Below are 10,734 nucleotides of genomic sequence, written 5' to 3' on the forward strand. Positions count from 1 at the left end.
CACTTCCATCATTTGACGTAAGACTTGCAATCTGCAGTGCAAAGGACACAAACCACAGCATATCAGGGGGTGGTCTGAGGCATTACTCCCTCCTCTGCTCCTGCAGGAGCCACCTGTGGTGTGCCGAGTCCTCAGGGACACCTGGGGAACCTCTGGGGAAGCCAAAATCTCCAGAGAGATCACAGACTCAAGTGTGAGTGTGATGGGGAGAAAAAAAATGTAGGAATGCTTTGTTAGGGCCTGATGAGAAACTGTGGGAACTGCTGACCTGGAAATAAAGGGTTAAGAAGCCACAATGCCTGAAATTCCTTCCCTTTGAGCCTGGATCCTCTTTCTAAAACCCACTAAAAAATGACAGCACTGGACTAAAGGCCACAGGATTTACTGGTGTGTTGATTTTGAGAGGCACTAGAGCAAAGTGGTTTGTTAGGTGGGCTTTTCCAGGTGGACAGTGCTGGCTTCAGTGACACATTCCTCACCTGCTAATTTCTGTAAAGCAGGAAATGTATGTGCAATTACATCTTCACCAAGGATGTGGCAACAATTTGCCAACATCCATTTTCAAATCCTGCCTTTAGCATAGCTAATATGAACTTTAATAGAAGAAAACCTGGAAACCCCAATCCAGTGGGAAGAGACCTGAAGCCTGGCAATGCATGGAGCATCCCAGAGGAAAGGCATAGCTGCAGTGAGGAGTGGGATGGCAGAACCTCCTTCCCAAAAGGAATTAGGGCACATGGGCTGCAAGTCTGGCATCTCCCAGGAAGGTTTCACTTGCTGCTCCATCACCTGCCTCCTGCTTGGGTCAAAAGCCAAGGGGGGGACCAAACAGGCAGGAGCACCAGGAAGGAAGGATGTTTTGGGAATAGGTAAGAACAGAGGTAAGTGGGTTTGAGCGTGGCTCTAGCAAAATTACGCTTTCCCATGCTGTAGATTGAAATCCACAAGAGTAATTGCTGTCTTCCGGCATGACTTAGAAGAGGATGTGGCCACCCCACCACGCTGATATGCTTGAAACACAAAATAGCTTTCCTGTGGCCACAATAATAGATGGCAGCTAATGTCAGGGGATTTAAAGAATTACTCATCAATGCAGGAAACATGGATTTCCACCCTAGCAAAGAAACAAATCCCTAGTAATGGGAAGAGAGGTGAATCCCACTTCCTAGGGGGAGAGAGGAAATGCAATGGAGCAGACACACCCATTAGGCTGTTCAGGGGCATGTTACAGAGGAAAAGTTAACTGTGTTTTTTTAAAGCAGTATGAAGTTTTTAAGGTTACTGTGAAGTGAATGTTCACATCTGCTGGGCACCATTTCTCCTTGCTACCAGGGGCTTTATCCTCCTGAAATGAGGTTTTTAAAACCCTTCTTGAACTGACAAGCTTGGGGGCTTCCCTACAGAGACATTTTTCATCTCTTCTCTGGGTCTTCTCCTCAGGTATTCAGCTCCTTCTTTCAGCTCTCCACAAGTCTCCTGATGTCTCCCAGCACTACCCAATGAGGTCCTGGGACCACATTTTCCCAGTTCTCTCAACCTTCCAGCAGATGGGACACACCAGGTCAAATTATGTACCAGCGCCCAGAAAAACCATCATTTGAGGTCAAGGAATTCAGTGCTATTTATCCAAGTAGTTTTTATCCAAATAGGACAGAGCACTTGAGCTGTAATAACTCTCATAATGGACTAATAAAAGAGGAAATCTCATTATTTAGCAGAAAAGCTGAGCTCTCAAAAGTACTCCTCTCAAATGGGAGGAGATTATAACAAGTCCTTAGGTAGAACAATATTGGTCCTGGAGTCTTCAAGAGATTTTGAGCCCTATCCCAAAGGCATGAGGCCAACCCCCAAGTCCCAATAGCAAGAGCAGTGTAACTGAGAGCTCAATCAAGTGCACAGTTTAGGATAAAGTTAACAGTGCTATGTCCTAGTTAACAGCAGTTTCTGCTCCTTGGTTTCATTGCAGCCCCCTTTACTCTACACCAAGGCTGTAAGAAGTGGTGAAAACCATCTGACCTGTGGAACAGGGACTGTCATCTTCATGCTGCCACACAGCAGATCCCTTGTCTCAGCCCAGGTCCCATCCCCAACTTCAATCATTTTGACACAGCCCCTTCACAATCTGCAAGGGACTACACAGAACCAAAAACCTCGGCTGAAGCTACCCACTCCCCCTGCCAGAGGTATTTCCAATGCCCCAAGAGAGGCATTCAGCCCAGCAGGATCCTGGCAGCCACCTGCTTGTGACAACGTTGTGCTAGACCACAATCATGGACCACACCAGCTTTGAGGCAAGTGGGTGTGAAGGGAATGTCACCTGAAGAGGTCACACTGCATTCAGGGGTGTCATTGCTGTCCTGCCTGGACATGGGTGGTTTGCAAAAAGCAGCTCTGAGCAGCATTGTGTCCCTCCACCAGGATGCAAAAAGACCCCTCCTAAGATTTACTGGAAAAGAGTTACTGAAAAAGGGGAGGAAACTCTTGCACATGCTGTGTGAGCTCGACCTGCTGCTGGAGCAGCCTCGGCAGCTTGAGACGATATCACAGGTGAGATCCTCAGGTTAGTCCAGGAGCTGGCAAAAAAACCCCAGCATGAGGAGTATTCCAGATCACCTTAGCTGTATGTCAGTAAGGGAAACAGAGGAGGCTGCAGAAGCAGAGACTGAGGTGGGAGTGCAGCCTTCAAGTGTCTGCCATGCCTCTGGCCATGTTCAAAAATCTTCTGTAAGTCTTTGTTTAACTGTCCAGCTCAGCATCCCATTCAGGTCCATTAAAAATATCACTAAGACTAAAGTATTACTGTGGAATGCATGAACTGCCCAAGCTCCCATTTTTGTTTGATTTGATTTCTCTATGAAGCTTCTCTCAAAGGGCTCAGATTGCGTTTACTTGGGGAACATTTTGTCAGATCAGCACGTACAGCATGAAATCAATAGCAGCTTTTGAAGAAAGACCAGATTCATGCATTGTCCAGAACAACCTCTTCAGCCAACTTTTCTTGGGTGGAAACCACACTTAAGAAAAGGACAAGTTCTACCTTCCACCTCCCTCAAAACCCTCCCTTCAATGTTCCCTGTAGACCACAGGCAGAACCCCATCTCTTCATGTAACATTATCTTTGTATAAAAGCCTATTTCTGTACAAAATAACACTGTGTCTATCCAGATATGATGTTATTCTTTCCACTGTAATTTTCTACTATCTTGTATGAACAACTATGTACTGCAAACTTCAGCTTATTATTAAAAATTATGAATTGCCCATTTTCATACATTTCAATATCACTTGAATTGAAAAGCAAATTCTTGCTTTCAATAGTACATGAGCAATGCTTCCATGTTAATGTGCAAATTATCATGAAGAGAATCAACACACAGCAGATTTTGGCAATCTGTTTACCTCTCTATACACAGAAATATCCTCTGTAGGGATGCTCTCCTGTTACAAATGGAGGCAATACAATCTATAGATTTTTGAGAGCAGAAAACTGGAGTTGTGAAAAACATAGATAAGTTCTTAGTCAAAGGCTCGTGCATCACTCATGCACACAGCGCCCCCACACACGCTACTGCCATACAACTGTCTTTCTTACAGACACTCTGTATCCAGTCTTTTGCCCAGTTTCAGCCCTTCAAATAACAGCTTTCTGGAAATTCAGCACTTTTCCTGCACAGAAAGTGGGCTAATCAGGATATTTTGTTTGGCAACTCAAACTGTGAAGTCTGAGACCCAAGAGCTGTTTGTGCTGATGTGTGAAATCCCCTTTCTGTTCCCATGCTCTGCCACAGCGTGGCCTTAGATATCTGAGTCCCAGCATGGGTTTTGGTAGGATTCCTTCTGCTAACTTTCTCTGCAAGGAAAATATCAGAAAATTCAGGCCATAAGAGCTCACAGCTCAGAGTGTTGCAGGAGCTTTAACATATTATGACAGAAATGCAAACAACATACAGAAGACTTTTCTGTCCTGGCTAGGTCCATGAGCCATCAAGAACCTCAGTGGTCCTGATGTGCAGCTCATGCCTAATGTAAAAAATTACTCAAAACCCAGAAAACATGCTATCATCTTCCAATCTCTACTATCACTACTTCCAGTATTCAGGACTGGAATGGGCAGTCCTGAAATTCTGAATTCTCTGAATTCTGAAGCTTTTGCTGTACAAATGCATGCACGGTATGCCCAAAAGGACAAGGTAGATGTCAGTCACTCAGAAGCTGAGGTGGCTGCTCTCTTGAGCCAGCGATGAGCTACGTGGTTGGTTTTTTTAGGTGTTTCACCTGTGTGTCATTGGGGCAGCCTGTGAGGTCTGGTGTAAGAGGTGTTCTTCTTTAGGACAGGCAGAGAAGTCACCAGGGCCAGGGGCAATGTCACCTTTCCTACCAGTAGAGCTGTTTGTCAGACAGCTGCTGCAGGAGGGAAGTCTCTGCCTATGTGTGTAAGATGGGAAACAATCAGCACTGCAATCAAGTAGTTGTCCATCTCCTTACTAAGGAGGGAACTGGAAGAGTTCCCAGGAGAAAGGTGATACATGTCTGGACATTCTGGGAGGATGTCCCAGGAGGATGGCTGTGCTGAGGAAGGGAAGGGTGACCCAGCATCAGCACCAGGAAGGGAACCCAGAGCTGGTCTCTGAGCAAAGCTCTTTAAATACTGCCTCTGTCAGAGGTTCCTGATGGGCACAAACTACAGCATAGGAGTAGGAAGAGGCAGGAAGCCTCTCTAGTAGAACATTCATGCAGGTTGTGACTCAGGCGAGCCTTTCGTACCTTCATTTCCATCTCTCATGAGTACAAGCCATGGAGCTCTCAGGTGCAAGAACAGATTAAGAACACCTGGCTGTGCTTGTGCTGACTTTCACCTGGTTTGGGTGACTGCAGCATGAGGTGACTGGGTAGCAATGGGCCATCCCAAACAGACCATGGCATGCCATCTCCAAAGACACAAAAAACCACACTCAGGGGCTGAAGCACTGTAACACAGAGACCCAGCTCCCCCAGATACTCCTAGCCAAGGGCATGACACATGAGGTCAGCAAAGGTATCTCCTGGGGGCCTGGGTGTGGGTCTCCAGTACATGAGCTGGGGAAAGTGTCCAGGAGAGCACAGGCAGAGGCACAGGAGGGACATCAGAACAGTGAGGGAAAGCCAGGGAGACACAGTGTGCAAGGTCAGATGCTGAGCAGCCAGGATGTGTGGGTCTATATTTGGCAGTGATGCAATCAGCTGGAAGCGTTCACTCTTTCCCTTGAACCATAGGCAAGGCAATGGCTGCCAGAGCTCACATGAGCACCAGCAGTGACAGATGATATGTTGTCAATGCTCAGACCATCTGACCTTCCTGTGTTTCTGTTCTCTTTAATGCATTTTCATTTCTCTTGGAAAAACACAAGTGGATAATAGGTTATTTTCCTCCCCCTGTATAGTACCAAGCATGGCAAGAAATGGTGTTGTGTATCCACAATGTGAGGCAGAGGTTTCTTTTTCCAAAAAAGATTTCTTCATCAACCTGCAAAGCTCCAGAGCTGTGAGCCACAGCTGTGCTGCACACAGAAGCCAGTCTGAGGCCAGAATTCTATTGAGGGTGAAGATTCAGGTAACAGTGTGTGACAAGCCAAAACTGAGCTACATAGGAGGAGAGCATGGAGCAAGGAGTGCCCTACCCAGCCCTCCCCTTCCCCTCTGCCCCAGGAACCACAGCCCTGCAGATGCAGCTTCACCAATCTGTAAGTGATCAGTCTCACAAACAGCATCTTGTCCTAAACTTAGCCCTGCCTTCAGTCACAGCATCCAGAAAACAGAGCCCCTTCTTGAGCTGCTTGGCCAGAGCTCTTTCCTAGCCCTAATTTTAGCTGCCATCTACCCAGATCAGAGCATTTTCCTTAAAGCAGAGGCATGTTTCTCAGCATAGGACTGCTCTCCCATCTGTCCTTCATGCAGTTGAATTAAAATAATGCCATTAATGAAGGTCATCAAGTGCAGGGTGACACAATATAAGAAAATAAAGATAGTGTAGAAAGTAATCTTACCCCTAAGGAGTTGCAGCTGGGCCAATTATCAAAGATTAGGAACAGGCCTGACTTTAACAGGCCACAGCTGTAACCAATGAGAAGAAGAATGTTACATAAGAGTGGGGTGGCTGGTTGAGAAGGGCACTGGAGTCACTTGGCTGCTTTCTGAAGAAGAATGAGTCAGTGGTCTGAGGAGATGCCCGTGAGAAACACGAAGAAGGTGTGAAATTTTGGCGCTAAGGAGACAACAGTATGGAACCCCTGCAATAAGATGACAACAATCAAGCATCACTTATCAGCTCTTATAGCCAGACCAAACTCTAAATGCTGCACATGATGAAGATCAGTTGAGGGGGGAGCGGGAAGGAGATGACCACAGAACCAGAGAGTGCTCACATGCACTGCACAATGCTGGGGCAGAAATGTCCCTGACTTACACCAAACCAGAAATATGCTGAGCTGTGTCTGCTGGGGTTCCAAGGAACCCCTCCCAGTGGGCATTGATCCTGCTGGCACAGGATCAGCTGATGGACTGGAGATCATGGGGTCAGCAGCCTCCATCTCCCCATGGGGTCCTGATGGATCTTTCTACCTTGCTTACTTCTGACAACAGCCCACCTAAGCCAAGAAGAAAAGGAAACAGAGGAATGAACTGTGTTTGTGCAGCATGGGGAGCTTGGAGAGTGCCCTGTTTTGGTCTGGAGCTCACTGCAAGAAGAAGTGAGCACCAAATTGCCTCTTGAAGCCAGTGTCAGGGACATGCAGTGTTGGTCCCAGAGGGGACCTGATAGCTCTGGAAAGCAACTGAACTTTCTAATTTATCACATGGAGGACACAGCTAATTCATCAGTGGTGTGACCTTTTGAAATTCCCAATATGGCTGCTCAGCTGTGAAGAGGAGGAAACCTCTGCAGTCAGAGCCCATGTAGCAATTGCACATTTGGCCCAAAATCTCCTCCTAAGAGCTACCTTAGAGAGATCATGATGGACAAAGAAAGCTCAGAGGTGCATAGGGAAGCCCATGGCAGCTGAACATCCCTTAGACCAGCAGCTGTACAATTGCTGTCCTCAGCCTCCTTGGCATTGTGGGTGCTGTGTTTACCCTGCAGAGAACCAAGACAGATGGCAATTTCATCAGCCCAGGAATGCACATGCCCTCTCAGCCCCTGTCTCATGTTTCCTCTGCTCTCTCACTTTCCTTTCCTGCCCAACACACTCCCTAGCCTGTATCTCTGTGGGGATGAGGCCATTTTGGTCCCCAGCCAAGCAGAGCTGTCCAGTGTCTCTGAGCAGTACACACATATATCATCATGTCCTGGTCCAGCTGACATCACAATGTGTGTCCACTAGGTCAGCCCACATCAAGCCAAAAGTAAAGACATAAGCATTATTTTTATTGGCTTTTCTCCACACAGTTGAATTGTGTTTGCTTCACTTTTAGTTTGTTTGTTTTAACTTATCCCTCATTTCAAGAAAACACTGGCAAGAGAACTTCAAGCAATCTCAAGTCTCCTTACCAGTGGCTGGGGAAACCAGATGCAAACAGCCTGTATAGTTCAGTCTAAAACTTGCAAGTTGGCTCAATATAATACAATCCATATTTCTATATCTATACTTGGTTTTAGCTGCAAAAGTGATTTTGAGTCATTTTTTTCTGCATAGATTTAGCACATAGATAATCTGGACAGGACTAGCCTTAAAAATCTTTGCTACAAAATGCTGCCTGCTTTATATCTCCAGGGCAAAGCATTTGCCTGGTACCACTGAAACATGCTTCAACTGCCAATATAAATGGAATCAAGCCAAGCCAAAAAATTCTTGAAGAAGTGAACCACACTTTTTTGCAGACCAGATGCACAGCAATAGGCCTGCAGAAATCACACTCTGCTCCCACCAACTCAAACCCCACTGCTGTTTCAGTGGGAGAAGAGGTTTCTTGTCCTCATCCCTCCTTGGACCAACTATCTATTTCGATGGTCCCTTGTGCCCAGGATCAGAGCTCAGTGACAAGTGCTTATTCTGTCTGTGCACTGGGAAAAGGGGCTGTTCTGCATTTCACAGAGCAGGAATGAAACACATGTGGCCTGCCTTAGGACCAGTCATGATCTCACAGCTGGTTTTGAGCCCTGCCCAAAGGTCCCTGGGCACTCTTTGGCCACCAGACCAGCTTAGATTTTCAATCAGGCTAAGGCAACAAGTTTGGAAATGGAGCACACTCTCCCACCACCCTCCCTTCTGATATCTACTGTGCAACACCTGGGGCATTGTGATGCAAAAGGCACCAGCAAGGAGACGTAAGATGTGACTTGGAAAGTCCCAGCATTGCATGTTGCTGCGGCCTGGACAGGGCAGGGAGCATCCCTGTGGGAATTCTGAGTCTCACATTCCTTCCCTGACCACCATGAATGCCTGGGTTTTGTTTGCTTTTTTCTTCAACTGTTGCAAAACTGATGTGGCAGGGACAGCAGTGTAAATGAGGAACAGACAGCTCATGAATAGTGCCAAGCACTGTAATCACACTTCATGGATGGTTTCAGTTGTTCTGGACCATAGCCCTTCCAGGACTCTCAGCAGACTATGCTGTTACCATACACTGCCACCTTCCTGTTCATCCCCTCTCCTCCCAGCACCTCTATCATCATCCCTGACCAGATGCATGATGGGATCTGTGTGAAAAATGAAGAGTCAACCTGGAAGAGCCATTCCTGCTCCAGCATGATGAAACACACCTCACCACCCTTGCAGAAGGACCTAGAGATAATATTTGCCTTCTGCTCTTGCTGGCCCACATGCCTCTGGTGCCAGTCTTCACCTTTAAAAACAGTCATATTCAGGGAATTACAGAAATGATGGACACAGGAATCAGAGAAGATGTAAAGATCCTGCAATATCTTGTTGGTGCAGCAAGACCACAGCTCTGCCACAACAGATCACTTCCCCCCTACTTTCCCTGTTGCTCAGTGAATAACTCCAATTTTTCTCTTGTTTCACACGTTTCAGTTTCACTTTTCCATCTGAAAGTTTCCAGCCTCGAATAAAGTCAGTGAATTCTTACCACAGGATTTAACATAAAATTTTCCATTCTCCCTCACCATGTCTGTTCATGCTGCCAAGCTGCATCTCAATCAACACAGGTTAATTGGCCAGAAAATACAGGGCAACTATTTGTGCTGGGAAAAGACCAGGATATGGAAGGCTATTAGTCTGGACACTGTATTTTCCTACAGAAAGTTAGCTCTGGCAAGTCAATGCTTTGAGGCAGAATTTTCTTCCTGGAACTCCTCGGTGTATTCCAGAAAGGTGTTGGTATTGCTGAAGGCTGGATATCACAGCCCTAGAGGTTTTTACTTCATTTGTAAATTAGCTGTTGCAGGCTGGAACAAGCAAGTTTTTAACTACCTTACAGAAAGAAGGGATGTAGAAAGGTCATTGTGTCCTTGGCCAAGGAGAACATCACAGCCAAGCCAGCCTGGAGGAAACAATGAAATTTCATCCTATGCCCCAGGGCAGCTGTCCACCTCCACTCCTGCTCAGGGCCTCAGGACCCATATAAAGAAACTCTACAGCTTTGGAACTATTTTGTTTCTGGCAGCTCCTGGAAATCTGGCAATTTAAATCACTTTCTTATATTCAAAGTTGTCTGCATCTCACTCTGGAAGGCCTCCCTGGGACCCCTGGGCTTTGCACTGCTGTAAGCCAACAGCAGGGGCCAGCCCCACATGGGACACACCAAGAGAGGGTGACTGTCACATGAACAGCAGCCCCAAACATGTGCACTCTCTCCCACTCACAAATGGGTCATTTCCCCACCACAACAAAAAATACTGGTCTTACCATTAAGTAACCCCAGAAAATAATCTGTGTGTCATTTCCACAGACATGCTTACTCTCTGCCACAATGTTCCCCTCACATATTGATTTCTGAATTTGAAAAAAAGCATTTACAGGATCTAAAGCTGGGGACCCTCTCTGTACTCACAGCTTTAGCTTCAAAGTCTGTCTGCTTGAAACTGAGTGAACAACCTCCAGGATCATCTAAGAAGGAAGGAGGAATGTTATTGTCATGGGTGCTGTGGGTTCTCCCCATGAGCTGTCCTCCAGACCACATCTGGGACATCCCTGGTGGAAGGCAGCAGCCTCACCAGCAAGTCCCCACCTGCTGCTCTGTGATTCTCATGAAACAAAACTGAAAACACTGGGCATGGCAAGGAGGTAACCATCTGTCCTGAGATGCAAAACTCAAATGTAATGTGTGGAAGGACAAAGAGAGGGACTGTGATATGCTTGGACAGACAGGTGTCAAAGACTTAGGAAACCTGGCAGATCTGTCTCCTTTTGGAGCAGATTCAAGTGGGAAGGGCCTAAATCTGTTGGTGAGCCTCAGAGGAGCACAAAGCATCAGTATCCCCATTGCAGTGTGGCTCCATGCCCAGGAAGTGTCCTCCACTGGAGCAGGGACCAACCAGCTCCCTCCAGAGCAGGGTCTGCAGGCTGACAGGCACAGACCCTGCAGCAAGGGCAGCTCTTGGATGCCTTCAAATGATCTGGAAGACACTCACAGAGTCTGGGCCCCTGTGTCAGGTGTCACCAGCACCTGGCAGGCCCCTTTCTGGCCTGTCTCATGGTGATTCACCAGGGAAGAACCAGCCCAGCTTGGCACCTCAGCCACCCCCAGGGGTTCTGTGGGGAGAGCAAGGGAGCACAGGGGAGAGGCTGTAGCCTACTGAGG

The sequence above is a fragment of the Molothrus aeneus genome, chromosome 6 (assembly GCF_037042795.1).
Source record: "Molothrus aeneus isolate 106 chromosome 6, BPBGC_Maene_1.0, whole genome shotgun sequence".
Classification (NCBI taxonomy): Eukaryota; Metazoa; Chordata; class Aves; order Passeriformes; family Icteridae; genus Molothrus; species Molothrus aeneus.